The sequence below is a fragment of the Paramisgurnus dabryanus genome, chromosome 17 (genome assembly GCF_030506205.2).
Source record: "Paramisgurnus dabryanus chromosome 17, PD_genome_1.1, whole genome shotgun sequence".
Taxonomy (NCBI): domain Eukaryota; kingdom Metazoa; phylum Chordata; class Actinopteri; order Cypriniformes; family Cobitidae; genus Paramisgurnus; species Paramisgurnus dabryanus.
In genome coordinates, this window is record NC_133353.1 from 14969455 (window position 1) to 14991764 (window position 22310).

Genomic DNA, 22310 nt, shown 5'->3' on the forward strand with positions numbered 1-22310 from the left:
TTATCACTGTGTCTGTTATCTTTTACCTGTTATCAGCACTAATACTCTATTCAAAAGAGGTAAGAAATTGTTTTGTTCAAACACAGCATAATTACAAAGTATGGTTTTGCTGGGTTTTAATTGTTTTCTTATTAACACAAAAAACAACATGACTACCCTTTCTGCTTCTAGAGCCTTAGAGCTGTTCATGTATAACTCCGTGGTAGAGCATTGCGTTTGCAATGCAAAAGGTCATTGTGGGTTTGAAACAAATAATAAGCAGCTTGTAATGCACTTTAAGTTGCTTTGGATAAAAGCGTCTCCAAATGCATAAATATTATATATACACATGATGTAACCCCAGGTGGACCACCCAGGTGGAAACATGTATGCTTTAGGTGGACGGCTTTATCCAAAGCATATACTTTTTATTAGTATGTGTGCTCCTTGGTTATTTAGCCCATAACCTCTTATTTCAGCCTTGTTTGTTTTATTTTTTATGTATATACACTGTAAAACCTAACAGTGTAAGTCACTAAACGAAATGAGTTTTTTAAACTAAATTTCACTTAATAAAAACTGTGATATGAACTCAAAAACTGCAAATGATTAACCATAAATTAAACCAAATAAGTAAGCAACAGCCAGGACACAGATATGAAGAGCTAACAGGTAAGCACTGCAAACTTTTTCAACCTTTTTAAAGGACAAGTTCGGTATTTTAGACTTAAAGCCCTGTTTTCAGATTGTTTATGGTGAAATAGAATGGTTTTGACTGAAATTTCGACATTTGCGGCTGCCCTGAGAATTTTCGCGTGTTTGTGTTTCAGCTCAGACCTCTACAGTGGGTTTAATGGTGCACTGGAACAATCCTTCCTAAAATGCACTAAACTTTCGTTTACAAAGACGTGAAACTCACCGAGTGGTCAGGGGTGTTCACTGATATGCTCACACAAAAATCGCTGCAAAAGATGCTTTCCAACAGCTGTTATAGCATTCGTTGTTAACTTGTGGACCTATTTTTCCAAACGCCTCACACCCGTACATTCTTCCGCTTAGAGCTTGAATAATAGACAATTTCAGTCAAAACCATTCTATTTCACCATAAACATTCTGAAAACAGGGCTTTAAGTCTAAAATACCGAACTTGTCCTTTAAAGCATCTTTAAACTTTAAAAACATGTTGTTTGTCGTGACTCTACATTGTAATACTCACCCGGTTACAGTAATTTGTGTAATGTTGGACATACGATGAAAGAACACGACATTAATACAGCAATTTGACCTCACACTCATTTTTATCAGCAGATTAGTGTGCTTTGAGTACACCACAAGTTTTGTAAGTGAAAAATTAATTCATATTTATGTGTGTTTCTTTCTCAGTAAGGACTAACTTTAACTGACTTTCTGTCTGTCTGTCTGTTCTCAACCAAACGGTCATTCAAGACCTTTTAAAGGTAACGTTACCCCATTTATTTGTTCTTTTAATATTGTTTAGTACACCACAGTTCTTTCAATTGAAAATTAATTCATATTTGTGTGTGTTTTCTTACTGTTTAGCACAAGTGTGTCCCGCGCAAGTTTGAATTTCTCTCAGTAAGGACTGACGGACGGCCATTCACTCATAAAACCTTTTAAAGGTAACATTACCACATTTGTTATGTTTAGTACACAACAGTTTTTTCATTGGGAAATTAATTCATATTTGTGTGTGTTTTCTTACTGTTTAGCACAAGTGTTTCCCGTGCAAATTAGAATTTCTCTCAGTAAGGACTGACGGATGGCCATTCACTCATAAAACCTTTTAAAGGTAACATTACCACATTTATTATGTTGTGAGTATACTACAGTTCTGTATAGGGATGGGCACGAGTACTCGAACGTGGCATCGATGAACGACCACAAAAACGATGATCATGCGGCTTTATTTATTTATTTATTGTGGATATGACGGCATTGGATGTCTGGTTAGCATTACAAGCGCATGTGGTAGTAAAGGCTGGGTCTGGAGATGCGTGTTTGACATTGTGTTGAGCTATGCAGACCGGCGTATGACATCAGTAACATTACCATGCATGATTCAAAAACAAACAGATAATTCCGCGCACCCGCCGTGCACGCGGCAACCCCTCGATCCGCGCAATGCGCGGCAACTCGCCGATCCCGTGAAGCCGGTCACACCTCACATCACTGAGGCATTATTGTTTAAAAAGATGCCCTGATTTTCAGAAATACAGTCAGTCAGGTGAAAAAGTACAGCGCCGTCAAAAGTTCAATGGGTTATCATCTCATATTTAAAAATCAATGTTAAAAGATACCAGAGAGCCATACGAGCATTAACATTACATCTTGACTGAGAACAGGTTAGGGGACGGTTATCATCTCATATTTAAACATCAATGTAAAAAGATACCAGAGAGCCATACGAGCATTAACATTATATCTTGACTGAGAACAGGTAAGGGGATGACACGCCACAGCTAATCACTAAAATAATAGCAAAAGACTTAAAGCTGCTTAATGTTATGAAGCTTGTGCTTTGACTGGACGTGTTTAAAAGGGCGCTGTTTATGGTGCACATCCACAATGGGAGTTAAACTTTCTGTACATAACTTAGTTGAAAACTTAGTTGAAGTCTAGCATTTTATGCAGATAGATGCACAATGTAAATTTATGTTGTATAAAGGCTTACTATATTTAGAGTGTAGAAATATAGTAAGCCTTTATACAACATATGTATATAAATATGTGTTTTTTTTTATAGAAAGCGGTTTGTGCTTATTAACCCTTTAGATTCACTTCATCACGCAGCTATTCCTATTAGAGGTTTCTGTTAAAACCATTTAATTCATTAATAATCTAGTATGTGTTCATTGTTCTGTCGTAGTTTCTTCAAAATTAAGTTTTATTTCAGTGTTTTTAATAAAAATATTTTAATTTTCACCATAACGTGTACGCCCCTTTGATTGCCCCGCCCCAGTTAATCGAGTACTCGTTCTTCAGACCTATGGATTAATCGAAATGAAAAAATGACATAAATGCACATCCCTAGTTCTGTAAGTGGAAAAGTAATTCATATTTGTGTGTTTTCTCCCAGGTTAGCACGAATGCATCCAGCATAATTTTGGATCTTTACCATTGAGGAGACTGGCTGACTGTTCTCAACCAACCATCATTCACACGCAAAAACTTTAAAGGTACCACATTTATTTAAGTTGTTAGTATACCACAGTTCTGTTAGTGAAACATTTATTCATACTTTTGTGTTTTCTCACAGGTAAGTATGAACGTGTCTAGAGCAGTTTTGGATCTTTACCATTGAGGAGGTTGACTGACTTTCATCTACCAACTGTCATTAACACAACAAAAACTAAAGAAATGTTACTACAGGTGGACCTATTCAGTTACTCATTATGCTGTGAGTACACCACAATTTTATCAGTGAAACAATAATGTTTGTTTTTTCTCAATGCTTGGCATAGACAAATGTGACCCTGTGTAATTTGGAAATTTCACGGGAAATGTGTACGTCTTAAAAATGTTTAAATGTCGTTTGAGTTAAGGAACAGTACACTGATTTATTAAAAGTGTGCAATACACTGAGTCTATTAAAGTCATAAAGGAATACTTGATATATTTCATAAAGGAATGTGTAAATCTAATATTAGTTTTAATGTGAATTTGGACAGAAAAGCAAAAAAATGTTTGTAAAATAAACAATTGTTTAATAAACTGTAATAATTTTACCCTTTTCTGTCATCATTTTTTATACTAATGTTTGGTTTAAGGCAATCGGTTTCCTCAAACGGTTTAAGTTGAGTAAACTTTTCGGGTTTTACAGTGTAACAACAATGTACAAAATCAAAAAGAGGAAAGCATATTTTAAGAAACAAAAAATGTAATTGGATCCCATTAAAATCCTCTACAAATTATCCTAAAGGATATTTTTTTCGTGTCTTAAAATCCTTTAGAAATATCCTCTAATAAAATCCTATAGGATTTTTTCTAATGGAATCCCATAGATGTTTTGTAATTTAATCCTATAAGATTTTTCTAACGGAATCCTATAAGATTTTTTTAATGGAATCCTATAAGATTTTTCTAATGGAATCCTGTAGAATTTTCTAATGGAATCCCATAAGATTTTTCTAATGGAATCCTATAAGATTTTTCTAATGGAATCCTATAAGATTTTTCTAATGGAATCCTATAGGATTTTTCTAATGGAACGGTTCCAAAATATGATAGAAATTCTAATTGGATTCCTGTACAGGATTCTTATTAAAAATCCTATAGGATTTTTTGACAAGGGGTGATATTTGTCCCGCCCTTCGTCCACTGTGATTAAACGGCCGTGTGAGAACTTACATTGACGAGCTGAGCTTTTTCAATAAATGGCAGCTGCTGGCTGTTTTGAAAAACGCCATGCTTCCATTGGGAAAAAAACATACGTCCACCATGGGCGTAAAAATTTGTTGTGCACGTCCCCAGTTTATGTACATTCTGTGCTTTGCCCACCCTGTTTTATAAAGGCCCACCCACTTAAACATTTCTGGCTTCGCCACTGGTTTATACCATGCTTAGCAAAGGAAAACCACTCACTTAATGTAACTTAACTGGAGGGATTTATCTTAATAAAGACCACCAAAATGACAGTTTCAAAATTATATTTGTTTCCAAAAATAATTACTGAACAAAGTGTAAGACCCAAAACACAGAAACGACCACATATTTCTTATAAGCATGTCAAAATGTAGTTTATATCATGCAGGAGAACCACACACAAAAAGAAATGTGACTTAACTACGGAGGGATTTATCTTAATAAAGACTACCCAAATTACAGTTTAAAAATTATATTAGTTTAAAAAAAGAATTACTGAACAAAGCTTTAGTCCCAACCTAAACACATATAAACGACCACAAATATATTATTTTTATACATGACATACATCTGAAATCTAATTACTGTTACATGTATATCTATTTGCACAATCTTAATTTGACACAGATGGTATGTGCATGACCTCCAGCAGACAGGGCATTGATCAGATTGTTTTTAAATTTGTTTACAAATCTTCTACAGAAAGGTATTTTTATTTTTCTACAGATGTTATTAAGCTGCCGACCAGTCTGGTCCTGCAAGAAGAAGAGAGCACATCAAGATCAAGGCTTTTAGCAGGTTAACAGGTGTTAAAAAGTAATTACAAACCTTGGAAATTTGTTTTCCAATAATAGCTAATATTTTTCCAACGACTCTTTTGCAAAAACCACATTTAAATCGACCCTGGAAGAGAGATATGTGAATGCAAAGATGATAGAAGAAAGATTCAATGCTGATGGACAGATCAGAAGAAGTGGGACGCACCTGTTTGTTTTTTGTTTCTTTATTGTCATAGTGACTGAACTCTTTTACCAGACTGTGATGGTGAGCGCTGGCACAGTCTGTACCTGTATGAATATCTAAAATGTATGAACATTAATAAAATCTGTTAAAACAATACATTTATTGGTAAACAAAAAGATTAATGACAGATATATTCAGAAACACTATAGAATTTTAGAGGATCTGCCAATGCACATGTTAAGCTGATTTCAATATGCCATAAAATTCCTAATTCAGCAACGGGAAAATTATTAAATATATAGCATAAAGAATGGTATTATTGCAAACTGTATTGTCCTCATAGATAATAAAATGGTCTAAACTTTTTTTGACTGTGAGACTGAATTAATTAGTGAATTAATTTAGTATATTATATATAATATAAAATAACAGGCACCATATATTAAACTAGACATGCCTTTCCATAATACATGGAAATTGGCTTTAAAAGAAGAAAAAATATATATAAGCAGGAGTGTAATAAGCATATTGGTAGCAACATCATTAAGTGCATCCTAGCAATACACACCTACAAAGGTAAAATAGTAAAGTCTTTAAGATGGTTGTAAGCAAGGCCATTACAATAAAAAGCTTTATTAGCTATTTACAAATTTTTAACTTAAACAATGTCAACAATCTCCAAAACTCATTTATTTTCTGTGAAACTCATTTCAACTTACTATTTTAAATTTTGACTAGTGATTAGTTGATATAACTTGAAGTTAAACTTAAGTTAAAATTGCTTATCTTACCATGACAAGTTAAAGTAATGTAAAAACATTTTTTACAGTATAACAAATAATGTGCTTTGACAAACATGTTGTATTGCATTACAATACGCATTGCCAGTATAATGGCTACTGAAAGCATGACACTATTACACCTACATAAAAAAATCATATTTAATGTTTTTGTCATATCAGATAAAACACTGACCTGTTATGTAATTGAATGAGCCTTACATGTAAATTTGCAGTTATGTTATATGTTCTGTATAGTAGTTAAAATTATGTTGAGTGTTTGCTTTCCTTGTCACTACATAAATATTAATTTGACTTTCCATACAAGACATATATGTAAATACAAGACTCTTACCTAAGAAGAACAGCAGGGCCCATATAAGAAAGACGCATGATATTTTTGTCATCTTCAAACCAGTCTTCAATGAGCTAACCTCTACATATACATCTGACTTTACTCCACATACTGTATGGTGAAGTAGAACTTATATGTCTAGGTTTGCTGACAAATCATATCTGAATACCACAGGGCACTAAGAGTTGTGATGTCAGCTCATATAGGGTGAAAACTGTTCAAGTAGTTGTCATCACACACTAAAACCACACTGGAGATCCATTGTGAGTGTGCTGTACTACAGTATGTTTATATGTTAATTTTAAAAACACTGAGTTTTTTGTGTGATTAATCATGCATACTTATCATTTAAATTATTTTTGTTAAACTTTTGTCATAATTAGCTATGTGCCACAAAGTAAACCATCAGACTGAACAAGTTCAGTCACTTTGTGGATTCAAATGTAAATACATCAACGTGGTGCATTCTGAGAGTAAAAATAAGTGACTAGATTTATGGGGAATTTTATGTTCTTGTAAACAATTCGGTGCTCTATAAGTAAAATCTTGGGTTGCATACAAGAATAGTGATAATATGGCAAACAATCCACATACAGTAGGTTTACACAACACAAGAAAAACTTGAACTCTGTCACACCCCATCAGTGTTGGTGGTCTGACTAATTGAAATTAATTGTATTAAATTATTTTAACACGTTAATGATTAATGAATTAATTGCATGCATTAACGCTGACAGATATCTACCCAGAGAGCACACGTACGTCTGCCCGATGTCGGCTCAAGAGCCTAGGGCCTCCTTACCTAAAACATCTAATAAGTGTCGGCCAGGCATCGGACGAATCTTCAGTCAGTCAAAGGTATTTCCCGCTCATCAAAATCGCCTGTTACGTCGGCTTTGGGTCGGACAACTAGTAATAAGTGAAGAAAAATGGAATTCTTTAATTAAATGAAAATGTTTAATGTACACTCACCTAAAGGATTATTAGGAACACCATACTAATACTGTGTTTGACCCCCTCTCGCCTTCAGAACTGCACTGTAAAAAGTCATTCTGCAGGCTTGTAGATTTGATGAAATTGAATATGTAAACTTTATTTAATAAAATTAATTTCATGTAGTTTGGTCATTTTTTTGTGTTAAAATTCTTTAAAAATGACTGGAATAAAAACAACTTATTGTTTTTGTGAAGTATTTAGCTATTCTTATTGTGTATCTGCGCATGTAGCGAATACTGAATAAATCCAACGTAATATTAATCAGCTGTTTTAAATTAAAAACCATTCCGGGTTGATATGCAGGTCGTGAGCGCTGAGCAGACGGATTTAGGAAATATTTCTGTTATTGTGCAAAAATTCAAAGTTTTGAAAGCATTTCAGTCGAGAATGTATGTTTTTTAAACAAGAATCTGCAGTAGGTTCATAAAGATATCGCCTATTTAAACATTTCCTTTGAGTTTTCGGCGATGGGAGCTCCAGATAATTAGCGGGCGCTCCGCGAAAATATATACGGGACAACGACGCCTCACCTCGGCCAGTCTCTCTGAAAATCTCCGCTGGCTGTGACGTCAATGTAGTGTTTAAACTGTGGATAAAATTCATTTCGGGTAAATTTAACGGGCAATCTTTGGTCTTATAAGTCTATAAGCAGTGTTTCTTTGTATAATTTGTTTGTAATTTGTAAATATTAATTAAAATAAGGATTAATATGAACTGGGTTTGGACGTAACTTCAGCTTTAGGACCCAGGAGGTCGCATATCTAGGAGGCATTCGTCGATTCGCATGCTGCGATTGGTGGTCCAGATGCAACTCATTTTGAGTGACAGAAAAACTGACCAATCATACTGTTCCTCTGAATGGGTGGGTTCTCTTATCACTTACTCTCATAGATGTAATATATGCATCTATTATGACAAATTCTGCTCGCTCGTTCGCTCGGTTCGTGTTTTAAAGATAAATGTGACTTTACTGCGGTCTTTTTCGGTTTATTTAGTTTTGTGTTAATTATATCCACAAAGTATTCGAATAAATTGGTAATGTAAAACTATTCTCCGAAGTAAATTAATTGTGTGCTCAACTGCGACGCCCTGTGTTGAATTTTCCCGCGGAAAACATGAACCATTGCTGACTGAATTGTTTGACAAAGGCGTCTTACTGGAGTACAGTATCATTACTGAGGGAAAATATTATTCATTTCAGGGGCGGAGTGGGACCAAAATATCTACCGGGACATTTCGTAGACCACCAGCCCTCCATGGTAGAAAAAAAAGAAAGAAATGACTACACAACATGAAATACCAAGTGTTATAATAATAATTATTTTTAAAAGATCTTTAAGTCAACAACAGTCCCTAGTTTCAAGTAAGCTAAAGCTTAATTTGGTTGCCAAGCAGTTTCTTATAAAATGATTAAGCCTATAGGAGAGAGGGATGTTTAATGTGACAAAATGTCAGTCATCGTGTGATAACGAAAATATAAGGAGGCCTGGACTACTTGTTCTGAGCATGTTGTCAGTGAACAGGCTGTATGTTGGCTAAGTTGCAGACACTCTGTAACAAAAACGTTTTCACGAAAACCTAGGGTATGGCAAAAATTCTTCGTACAAGAAGGCCATTCTCAAATAACAAATCTATGAAACCACATATGTGTACTCCATCAACCTGTACAAAATCATACTGACTGCACGGATGTACACTTACTGACAACAATACGGAAGCAATACAAATGAAAAACAAAAATAGAAATCATGGTTGTTTAAAATGCTTTTCAAATTTTGTCATTCTTAACTAAGTGCAACTCCAGCTACAGATAAACTAAAACAAGATAATATCAAAACAAAACATACTGTGACATCCCTTCACAAATCTTGTCATTGCAACCGCCAATAAACACTTATAAACACACAATAAAGACTTTTAAATGATGTGATAAAGCACACATAGTTAACCAACTAAGACTGTAAGTAAAACAGGGCTAAATGCAAAAACAAGTCTTACCTTTTGTAGTCGTGCAGTTTTCATTCCACAAGTGGCCATATTCAAAAATGCGCGCAAATAATTAATACAATTCACTTCGACTGCGCTACAATTTCCCAGTGAAAGAGAACATGTATATTTATTCACAGAGAACAAATCATATTACTTCTGGAATAATGTATGCAATATGCATAGCGCGAGTGTGGGAAAGAGCCAAGTCTGTTTGAATGTTAAAACAAAAAAGGAGTTTACTTGCGAAAATAAAGATTACAACAGCAGCAGTCATCATGAGACCTCCTGCAGGGGAAGGTTGGGGAACCCCAATGTTCGACTTCAAGCTGCGCTGCAAGAACGACAGGCTGATGACATCAAAGTACCGCGAGGGTGAGTCGAGAAATCATCGGAAGAGTTTGCTTTTGAACCGCTCTCGCGGCACGTTGATGTCATCCGCTTGTTGGTTCCTATGTTATAGCATAAAGTCGAACACACGTGTAAATTATCCCTATTAGTGATGTACCAATGTTCAGATATGTTCTACTAAAAATATTTAAAATTAGATTTAATGAGCATCATTATAGCCTGTTGATTTCTGGTGTTTTGTCTTATCTGTGGGTGAACGAGGATAAGCTTTTTTTATTGGTTGTTGCGTTAAAATGTACCCAGATACAACAGTGCTATTTTCTGATTGGCTATTGTGTAGCCTCTTTCTTTTTTTTTGATTGGCTGTTAAGCTGCACTCTCGACTGGAACTCCAGGGGAGACGGCTTCTTGATAGAGCGGTGCGGCCAGATACATTTTGGGCGCTGCGGCATATTAAATATTTGATTAATAGTTTTTCTGCGTGAGACCGGACCTCAAAACACTACCGGCCCACCGGGAAAAGTCCCGCCTCTCCCGATTGCCACTCCGCCCCTGATTCATTTAATTCCACAAAAGGTGAGTAAGATATTAAATGCATAAGTTGTCTTTTTAAAATGTTTAAGCTTTCTACATAATGTAAATTTAACATTTATTATTATTATTATTATTAATTTTGCGACCTATTATCTAAATTGTGTGTTCATGAAGGCCTGATGCAACGTGAAACATTGCTGAGGGAGAACTTTATTCACAACAAAAGGTGAGGAATATTATTAAATAAATATATTGTACATATTATATTGTGTATATAGTGTATGTGTGTGTATACACATGTGAGTAACTTGGTTAACAAATAAATATGTGACTGTCTGTATCCTATCGTGTGACAGAAAAAAATGTAGGGAAAAGATTTGCCCTTATTATAAATATAGATTATATATCTTTTCAAACATTTTTTTATATTATTTGTAATTCCAATGAGAATTTATTATCAGTTTTCGATATTACTGCACATTTTAAACACACCTAATAAGCCACAAACTCAGATGAACTCCATTGCACATATCTTCCAGTTTTCTTTAAAACATTTTAATATACAAGTTTAATGTGTGGATTATTTCAATATTCAAGCTGTATACATTTATAAAGGTTTTAAGACATATTTGCTGTTTAATGTTGCAGGATAAAGATGAAGAGGCGGGACTTGAGCAGCTTGTGATGGCTGTAATTGTAAAGAATGGATTTTCTAGGAGTGGAAGCCCAAAGGATGCTGGGATTGTTATTGAGGCCTTAAAGGTGTTCCCAGGGCAGGCTTTATCCTCACTGGATTGGATTGGATCTATGCATTGAATCTCCAGTATCCCAGGCCTCTTTTCAGGTGTTTCAGAAACTTTTCTTGGAGCTGGATTCTTCAAAGTTTATAAACTGATTACAGTACAGTAAGTCTAAACTGCTGTCTGATGTTCTGGGTGTGAATCAATGTAACAGAACACAAACATGGAACCAAGGGCGTAGGTTTGATTCTGGCATTGGTGGGGACATAAATAAAATGGTCGGATTGCAAAAACTGTTTATCACCGTTTACTTGACATAAACAACAGACAACTCAGTATGCACTTTACTCAGTGACATCTGACTCGCTACCCCTGGTGCCATCCCAAATTTAATGTAAATAAACAATTCGTTATGTCCTAGAGCCTTATAAACAGTAGCTGTTTAAGTCTTTGTCAAAAAAAAGAAAATCACATTGTAACATATATGAATCCATATTAACTTTATAACATTGAAGAATATGCAATTAATATTTAATTCTTAATTTAATTTTGCCAAAAAATCCCAGTGTTGAAGTAGGTATGTATATCATGCTGTTTCCTGAACAACATTTATTAACATTTCTGTAGTTCACATTAAATCTTCTTTTCATTAACAGACAGTTAATCAGTGTGAAAAAAATAGTTTAAGTTTAAAATGCAACCTTACATTATGTCTACATCTGTGCAAGTAATGACCACAGTGCAGTAATGTAAAGTATTCAGCAATCATGACATGAATTCATGTTTTTACCATGTTGGGGTTATTTTCTTTCATGGATTAGGGACCCTCTAAATAACCTTGCCACCCCATTTATAAAAGGTTGACACAAGTTTGCAACTCCTCAGGTTAACATGGGATTGTCGTGTATTGGTGAAAACACTTTTCTTGAATCATTATGTGACACAACTTTTTTGTGCATGAAACAGTTACAGTGGGTATAATAATACTTTCTTCCTCACTTACCTGTAGCCCGAATAATCACGCGTGTCTTGTTGAGTGAATATTGGCGCGTTGTACAAAGTGAAACCATCCTATCACACGTAGCGAGACGACAAGACCATCAAAAAGTGATGTGCGTTAGAGAGGCGGGACTCAAGAATGCTAATCCAATCATATTAGCAATGTGCGTTAGAGAGGCGGGACTAAAGAAATGCAAAGCCAATCATATTAGCGATGTGAGTTACGGAGGCGGGCATTGCAGAGAACGAAAGCTGTTAACCGTTTGTGTACCACATAGAGCGTTATTTTTACAGAACGGGATTGCAAAAGATTTCTAATCTAATTTAAATTATTTCTGACAAAAATATAATAAGTAAAAAATAGAAAACACAAGAACAAGACGGACATTAGTGGTTATATATGAATACAGATTAATTGTTTGGTCGAAATTATTGCTAGGGACAATTCAGTCTTCTCTGAATATTGGTAGGGACATGTCCCTAGCGTCCCACCCTAAATCTACGCCCATGCATGGAACCTTTCGTCGGGAAATGTGGACAGTTTTCTTTAAAGACTGTAAAATACTTTTTGAAGTGTACACTGTTACAAATACACCATTAAAAATGAGATGCTTTCCTGTTCTTTTGACTGCAATAAAATAAGAATTGATTCATCTTTGTCTGTCATTCTGAAATCAGATATAATACTCATTACTAATAATAATATTAATGGATGGTGTTAAATTAAAATAGTATAATTGAATAGTATTTATTGTATAGTGCTAGGTCTTTGTCCTGTATACCCAATATTTTGTTTAAATTTAAATTAATTTCTAATTGCAAATTGCAGATTACCTTTTTGAATGGGTTACTATTAAGGAGTTTATGGAGTGATTCTAACTCAATTTTTATTTGTTGAATTTAATTAATGATATTGCTTGTAATCTGTTGCCACACTTTTATTGAGTAGATATGGCATAATATTTTTTATTGTATAGTGCTAGTTGTATCTTTGTCTAGTATACACAATATTTTTGTTTAAATTTTAATAAAATTTTTAATTGCAAATTGCAGTTTGGCTTTTTGAATATGTTAATATTAAGGAGTTTATAGAGTAAATCTAAATCAATTTTGATTTGTTGAATGTAATTAATGATATTGCTTGTAATCTGTTGCCACAATTTTATTGAGTAGATGGGGCATATTATTTTTTACAGTGTGCCTTAATTCTACATGGCATTGATTCAACAAGGTGATGAAAGCATTCTTTAGAATTGTTGGCCCATATTGATAGGATAGCATCATGATAGCATCAAGTTGATGGACATCCAGGGCGCAAAGCTCCCGTTCCACCACATCCCGAAGATGCTCTATTGGGTTGAGATCTGGTGACTGTGATGACCATTTTAGTACAGTGAATTAAGAACCGTCAATTTATGCTTTTATGGCAGTACATAATTGTCCGGACCTCGGCTGGTAAGGAGGGTTCATTTACTGGACCTCAAGCAATTTTAATTGAAGATCCCTGCACTAGCATTTTGAATTTAATCTCTGTGTTATGAAACTTTTCAAATAATCACTGTTATTAACATATTAATGAATGAATGCATGTTTGATACATGGATTAAAGTGAAAAAAATTATTCTGACTGAATTTTTTTTTAGGCTAAGTCATATTCCTTTAACTGACACTTTATATAAATAGGCGAGAAGAATAGAATTTTAATGTTTTTTTGCCATTAATGCCATATTAAAGTCTTCTGTGGAATATATGGGGTTGCCAACTGTCACTATGTAATACAGTATAAAGGTGGGCTACCGCAGCAGTGCGAGTATGGTTTTGTGTGAATATCTGGCCCGGCCCCACGAGGGAGCAAAAGGGGGCATTGCCCCCTGAGTTCTGATTTGTGGTGGAAAGCCTCTCTTGGCGTGGCCAGGCTTTTGTAGTCCCCAGCATGTTTCTTTGTCCCCTCCAGTCCAAGTTGTTTTCTTTCTGGGATAGTAATGCTGCATAGTCATTTATGATGGGTACAGGAGTCTGGTTTGCTTTTGGAGGAATTGCTGAATGTAGCTGAACATATATTCACAAGAGTCATCACTGTTATTTCATTTGCATTTCAAAACAGTGTGGTCATTCCTGGGTCTCCTTCTGGATTTCCCTCAGTCTCTTTTTATTGTCTTTGAACATAACTGGATTCTGTGTGTCTCCCAGTTGTCTTTTTAGTGCTTTAGACTCCATGCAGTGGCTGCCACACTGTTAGATGATATGTTCAAAAATAGTCCCTCCTCATGTAACGTTAGTCCACAGGTCAGAGGTTTGGAGGATTTTGTTCATTTCTCCATTGCCACAACTTAGTCCTTTTCCCAGTCCCATGAATGCCCGAGGGTAAGTGATCAGCCTCCCAAGGTCCTTCATTTTCTTGATTAAACTAATAAATTGTAAGGCCAGTAGCCTAAACCATCCTTTATCTTTTTTTCAATATCCACATTTCTCCATCAGATGACAACTCCTCTTTACTCTCCCTCTCTACTCTCTTCTTATTTTACTTCATACATTTTTTCTAATGTTTCTCCTATTTTTATTTTTTATGTATATCTTCCTACCTAATCCTACAATGCCTTTTGTCTTTTTACTCTACACTCTTTACTCGCATACTCTTCCTGATAATAATTTTAATTTCTTTAATTTCATATCTTTCTTCATTTTTAAGCTTTACTCCCAAACCTGTTTAATTTTACTATTTTATATCTACTGATCCTTTCATTTCATTTTACCTATAATTTCCACAATGTACTTGAGTATTGGAAATCAACATTCTACAGTATGCATGAAAAAATTTGGATTAACACACTTTTCTTTCGTTCCATTATCAACTTCCTTTAACATTTTTTCTATTCTATATATGTTCCCCTTTATACATGAATAATGCCAATGCTTTTTTCTTCAAATCCATCCTTATTTTCATTCTTTTTATTTAATATAGATTTATTTACAATATCCATTTCATCAAATGTTCCCTTCATGACAATTTCTTGGACACATTCTTTATACGATCTCTGCCCAATAGATATTTCCACAAGAGTAACTGCTATGACTTTACACTACACCTGTTATTTCTAAATTCGATCCTTTCTGTCTTATTTAGCAATTTTTTTTTGCTCCATTAGAAAATTAACAAATAAAAACACTTTAGTAATTTTCCAGTAGTCTTTTATACTGTAAGTAAAAGCCAAGCTTACCATTTTCTCTCCAATATTACTTTTTCTATACTGCAAAAGTTTTTCAAGCAGTTCCTTACTTAATTAACATCTCTCTTTCAATTCAATTTGTTTTATTTGTCAAGGAATATAATTTTTCCCTTCATAATAGTGCTAAATAAATATTTTTTCATTGGATCAAGATATAAAATATAGATGTAAAAACCTCCTTTCAACCTATATATACCATTTACTTTTACCTACACTGTAAAAAACAATTTGTTGAGTTAACTTAAAAAACTTTGTTACCCCGCTGCCTTAAAATTCTTTGTTAAGTTAACAATATTTTTTTTGTTGAAATAACTTGCCCTCAAAGTGGAGTCAACCTTTAAAAATAAGTCAATTTGATGGACTTTCCCAAGTTGCCTTAAGTATTATTTTCTAGTCCAGACAACAAATGTTTTGTTGTTGTAACAAATGAAAATGTGTGCTATCTTAACTAAACAATTTGTGTTGATTAAACTAAAAAAACATTTGTAACCCCACTGCCTTACAATTTCTAGTTAAGATAAACGTTTTTGTGTTGTGTTAACTTGATTAAGATGTTTTCTGCAAATTAGCTTTTAGAAATAACAGATTACAACACATACCAAAACTAGTTTATTGTACCATTTAATATGAATTAAACAAAGTGTTTCAATATCATGAAGTGCATAAATTCATTTTTAAAGGTGCAGTGTGTAATTTTTAGAAGGATGTCTTGACAGAAATGCAATATAATATACAAAACTACATTAGTATGGGTGTATAAAGACCTTTTTATAATGAATCATTATTTTTCTATTACCTTAGAATGAGATGTTTTATCTACATGCACGAGGGTCCCCTTACATGGAAGTTGCCATTTTGTGCCACGTTTCTACAGAAGCCCTTAACGGAAATTTTTTTTGTCTCCGATGATGACATGTTTTTCCAGTGGCGGCTACTGTAGCTTCTCTATGCGTTTCGAAAGCAAGGGGTGAGCAGTGGGCTAAGCCGTTGGTTGCAATTCGTAACCTCACCACTAGATGCCACTAAAATGTACACAGTGCACCTTTAAATATCACAACTTGTCACAGAGAATTTGCACAAAAAGCAACTTGTTGCAAAAAACATAAATACTGAAAAGCTGCTTCCACCAATTTCATTAGAAGTTTTTGTAAATCCTTAAAGGTTTACTACTATTTAAAATAAACAGATTAAACTACATCCATTAGGAGTCCAAATTCCTTGGGTACATTTAACATTGTTCATATTCATGTCTGGTATTTACTGACTTAAAGTGTATGAAGTGCGTAAAGAGAATAAAATATTTTAAAGTCACAACTTGACACAAACATTACAAAATTTGCAAAAAGGCACACAACAGCCTAGAGGTACTCCAAAAAGCTACTTTTTACATAGCAAATTGTTGCGAAAACAATAAACACAAGAAGAACAGCTGCTTCCATAAGGGGTAGTCAATGTTAACAGTGTAAAGCAGACCCATTAGCAGTCCATATACCTTGGGGACATCCGTGATATCAGTAAATACAAGATGTAAAGATGAACATTAAAGGACAAGTTCGGTATTTGACACTTAAAGCCCTGTTTTCAGATTGTTTATGATGCTCACACAAAAATCGCTGCAAAAGATGCATTCCAACAGGTTTTATCGTAGTTTTTGTCCAACTCCATTGACTTGTATTAGATGTGCTGTAAGGTACAGTATTACTCCGCGCCGGGAACTTTGTTTGTATTCTTGCAATTGGCAAAGGCGGATTATCGCCACCAACTGGAGTGTCTATTATTCAAGCTCTCAACGGAAGAATATACGAGTGTGAGGCGTTTGGAAAAATAGGTCCACAAGTTTACAACGCATGCTAAAACACCTGTTGGAAAGCATCTTTTGCAGCGATTTTTGTGTGAGCATATCAGTGAAAACCCCTGACCACTCGATGAGTTTCACGTCTTTGTAAACGAAAGTTTAATGCATTTTAGGAAGGACTGTTCCTGTGCACCTATGCACCCATTGTAGAGGTGGGAGGTTGTTACGTCCCAGGACGTATTTTTTCTAATTTTAATGGTATTATGTTGATTATTTTCTCCTGAACCTTTTTGATGCACTTTATTTATGAAAGTGTGGGCGTGGTTGTGTGCCCTGTGTTTTTGTTTGCTTCTTTGTCTCTCTCTCTACTCCCTCTCAGGCATAATCATCAGCACCTGTGACTCGTTTGTGAGGTGTACCTGAGACGGAGAACATAAAAGTGCAGTCCAGTGTGTGCAGGGTGTGACACACTTCTCCCCTGCTCCAGACTGAATGCTGTATTGATGTGTTGACATTCAAAGACACTAGTTGTGAGTTAGCAGTGGCTAACTGAGTTAAGTAGTGCGTGTAGTGATTTGACTACAATTAAAATTAAGCAGAAGGTATTTTCTTTTGTTAACCTGTTTCATAGTTTCATGTAAGGGAAGCTGTAGGGGGTGAGTGCCTATTTTCTTTAATACTGTTTTACCCCTGTTTTTGTATAGCCAGGGAGTTGAGGGAAGTCTTTGTTGTTTATTTCTTATTATTTAACCTCTCCTAGGTTAGTTAGGACTCCTCCCAAAAATAGTTAGTGCATTGTTTTGTTTGTTATTTTGGGCCTTGCTCTCCCCTGAGCCATTGCTCCCTAGAACTTTGTTCTGTCCTTCTACCTTGAATAAAACCTTTTTCATTTATAATATCAACTGTTGTTGTCTTCACTCTGGGACAGAGGATTGAAGTGTGTTCTCACCATTTATTTTATCGTTACCTCCCCTCCTGACCCCTAGACTTAAGAGGAACGTAACAAGTGGGGGCTCGTCCCTTCGTTTAAATTAATTTAGTAATCGACTCATCTACTTTGAGGTAAGTCTCCTTTTACTTTAAATGCTATTTAGCAGTTTTTTGTGGTGGGTGAGGAAACTGTGGTAGATGGAGTTTGATTTGATTGCATTTACTCTCCAGCCTACCACAGAAGTCTTTGAACGTTGTAGAAAAGTCGATTTATTGTTGATAGCTGACTTTTTTAATATTAGTGTCCCTAAGGAAGCAGCGAAGAAGACTATTAAACAAGAGTTGCGTGATAGTCTTGTGAAAGCTGGCATTTTACCAGAATACACTGCTATGGAGGAAGTTTCGCCTGATGTAGAGGTGGGAGCTATGTTAGACGAGGCCTCCCCTGCGGTAGCTTCTTTTGATTCAGCGGTGGCACTTAGAATGAAGGAGCTAGATCTCCGTATCAAGCAAGAAGAGCGTGAAGCGTTACTTCTTAAGCTGCGAGTCATAGAAGCAGAGACCGATCGCGATTTAAGACTTCGCCAGTTTGAACTAAAAGATCCGGAACTGGGAAAGCGACCTGTTCCTTTGCCTCGATCACGATCTTCTTCCGGTAGCTCATCATCTGCTGCCCCTCAAGGTTTGCATGAAGCTGGTGCTGATGCGAACTTTGATGTCAGCAGGTATCTCAAACTTGTTCCACCGTTTCGAGAGAGTGAAGCCGACGCATATTTTGTCACGTTTGAACGTATAGCCACAAAATTGAACTGGCCAAAAGATATTTGGGCCTTGTTTTTGCAGTGCACTCTCACTGGGAAAGCCCAGGAAGTCTCCTCTGCTTTGCCACTTGAACAGTCTCTTGATTATGACACTGTCAAAGCCACTGTTTTAAGAGCTTACGAGTTAGTGCCAGAGGCGTATAGGCAGAAATTCCGATCCCATGCTAAAACTGCTAAACAGACATATGTCGAGTTTGCCAGAGAAAATCGCACACTCTTTGAAAAGTGGTGTTTTTCTAGTCGAATCGCTACTCTTGAAAATCTTCAGGAGTTAATCTTACTTGAAGAGTTCAAGAATTGTGTACCCGAAAGTGTGGAGGTGCATTTAAATGATCAAAAAGTGACATCTCTTATTGATGCGGCCGTGTTAGCTGACGAATTTGCGCTAACTCATAGAACTGTGTTCACTACTGCGAGGCGTAGTGTATTGCCTTCACCTGATGATAGTTTAGCTCGAGAGAAGAGCCGTGTCTTTTCTCGTGCTAAAACCGAGACCCCATCTAATTCGCTTCGTAAGAAAGGTAGTGATAAACGAGTCTGTTTTTTTTGTCTGGACCCAAATCACCTAATATCCGATTGTAAGGCCTGGAAACAAAAAGTTGCTGCGTCCCGTCCAAAAAGTGCAGCTTTGGTGCACACGTTAGGTGACTGCAACAATTCCACTACTGTTACTTGTGGGTATCAGCCATTTCTACTGGATGGCACAGTGTCTCATGCAGCTGATTCTAAAGGAAAGTCAGTGAAGATTCTAAGAGACACTGGATCAGTCCAGTCACTTATTCGAGAAGAATTGTTACCTTCGCTATCCAATTATGCGGGTGCCGACGTTTTAGTACGAGGAATCGGTATGCAATGTCTCAGCCCCCCCCTACATGACCTGTACTTAAAGTCAGATTTGGTTACAGGTCCTGTAAGACTTGGGGTTTGTTCACGTTTAGCTGTCGACGGAGTAGATGTCATCTTGGGAAACGATCTTGCTGGTGGAGATGTGTTCCCGCGGCCTGTAGTAGTTAGTGACCCAAACCCAATTGATTGTTCAAGAGTAACACATAATGTCTTCCCTGCGTGCGCAGTGACACGTGCTCAGGCACGAAAATTCGCAGATGTACTTGATCTCTCTGAAACCTTTCTGGCGCGTTCTAATGATCGTGACGTAAAGTCAGAGAAGGTAGATGAAACTGAAAACCTTAATGTTAAGACTGTGTCAGAACTGAATCCTGTCTTAGGCGTAGGCAGAGATCAGTTAATATCTGCCCAGAAAACCGATCCCTCATTAACCAGATGCATTGAGTCTATCCGGAGTCTTAAAAGAAAAACTAATGATAAGGTAGTGTATTTCTGGGACAATCAAGTTTTAATGAGGCGGTGGAGGCCAAGATCGCATACTGCCCTTAACGAGGTTTTTCAGATTGTTCTGCCCCAACCCTATAGAGAACATGTTTTAAAAATTGCCCATGAACATCCGCTCTCTGGCCATTTGGGTGTCACCAAGACATTTCGTCGTGTCTCTCGCTACTTTTACTGGCCTGGGTTAAAATCCACTGTGTCTAACTTCTGCCGCTCATGTACTGCCTGCCAGTTAGCTGGTAAGCCGAACCAGAAGCCTCCCATTGCTCCTTTACGCCCCATACCTGTGATTCAAGAACCATTCGAAAGTTTGTTGCTTGACTGTGTAGGTCCGTTACCCAAGTCAAAGTCTGGACACGAGTATATCTTGACCATTATGTGTACAGCCACACGCTTTCCAGAAGCGATCCCCCTGCGCTCTATCAAGGCTCCTGTAATTATCCGAGAGCTGATCAAGTTCTGTACCACCTTTGGGTTGCCCAGAGTCTTGCAAACTGATTAGGGCACAAATTTTACATCAAAACTGTTCACCCAGACATTAGCTCAACTAGGAATTAAGCATGTACTCTCGAGTGCATATCACCCACAATCACAAGGTGCTGTAGAGAGATTTCATCAGACACTCAAAACTATGTTGCGTACCTATTGTCTCTCTAGTGGGAAAGACTGGGCTGAAGCTTTGCCATTTTTAATGTTTGCCATTAGAGAAGCCGAGCAGGAGTCACTTGGTTTTAGTCCCGCAGATCTTGTATTTGGACATTCTGTACGTGGGCCTCTTAAAGTGCTAAGTGAACAATTACTAGCAAAGGACGCTGTGCCGGTAACAATCCTTGAGTATGTTAGTTCATTTAGGGAGCGGTTGCACCAGGCACGTTAACTTGCTCTGGAACATTTGATGGTAGCCCAGTCGAAGATGAAGTAACACTATGATAAGAGAAGTGTCTCTCGTAGTTTCCAGCCAAATGAGGAAGTCCTTGTACTTCTGCCTGAACCTGGTTCAGCTTTACAAGCCAAATTTACAGGCCCCTATCAGGTGAAAGAGAAACTCGGCGATACAGACTATGTGATCAGTACTCCTGACAGGAGACGGAAGACTAGAGTGTGTCACATTAATATGTTGAAGAGATTTGTGTGTGACTCAAAAGCTGACTCTCCACCTAAACCTATAACTGCTCTACCTGTGACATCGGTAGTTGGTATGTCAGATGTTGAAGAGACCATGCAAGCTAATGTGCCAGTTGGTGGAAGACTGCCAAACTCTGCTGTGTGGGCAGATTTGCCTTCTTTTCTTGCCCATTTAGACCCTGGGCAGAGCAAGCAGATTATTAAGTTGATGCATCATTACCCATCCCTGTTTTCTGATGTCCCAGGCAGAACCTCGGTTTTAGAACATGACATTGATGTTGGGCAAACTAAACCCATTAAACAACATCCTTACCGAGTTAATCCGACCAAGCGTAACATAATGAAAACTGAAGTTGAATATATGCTACGGCATGGCTTGGCACAACATAGTCAAAGTCCTTGGAGTTCTCCCTGTTTGCTGGTCCCAAAGGCAGATGGCACTTTCCTTTTCTGCACAGACTTCCGCAAAGTCAACGCAGTGACCAAACCAGACTCCTTTCCACTCCCCCGTATGGAGGATTGCGTAGATAGAGTAGGGTCAGCTACATTTGTTACAAAGCTGGACCTGCTGAAAGGCTACTGGCAAGTCCCCCTGACTGCCCGTGCCTCAGAAATCTCTGCTTTTGCCACAACAGACTACTTCCTACAGTATTCCGTCCTCGCCTTTGGGATGAGAAACGCCCCAGCCACATTTCAGAGGTTGATGCAAATTGTGCTTGGAGATGTTCCTAACTGTGATGCATATATTGATGACATCGTGGTCTATAACAAGACATGGGAAGACCACATTAAAACGTTGGAGATGGTCTTTGACAGACTAGCCCGTGCCTCACTCACCTTGAACCTGGCAAAGTGTGAGGTAGGAAAAGCCACGGTGACCTACCTGGGGAAAAAAGTGGGCCATGGTTACATAAAGCCAGTAGAAGCTAAGGTAGAAGCCATTCTAAACTTTTCTAAGCCCTGTAACAAGCGTGAGCTTCGTCGGTTCCTGGGGATGTCA

General features: G+C 36.7%; 2 long non-coding RNA genes across 2 annotated transcripts; one reads left to right on the forward strand and one right to left on the reverse strand.

Annotated features, from left to right (window-relative positions):
- Positions 1–1395: 1395 nt before the first annotated feature.
- LOC135760313 (uncharacterized) lies at positions 1396–3819 on the forward strand. The gene is made up of 5 exons (XR_010537378.2): positions 1396–1436; positions 1540–1619; positions 1710–1789; positions 3077–3176; positions 3257–3819. It is a non-coding gene; the product is annotated as an uncharacterized lncRNA (long non-coding RNA).
- Positions 3820–4692: 873 nt separating this feature from the next.
- On the reverse strand, positions 4693–6562 carry LOC135727407 (uncharacterized). Its single transcript, XR_010525295.2, has 4 exons — positions 6460–6562; positions 5347–5441; positions 5191–5265; positions 4693–5117 (listed from the first exon to the last, which is right to left on the reverse strand). It is a non-coding gene; the product is annotated as an uncharacterized lncRNA (long non-coding RNA).
- Positions 6563–22310: the final 15748 nt, after the last annotated feature.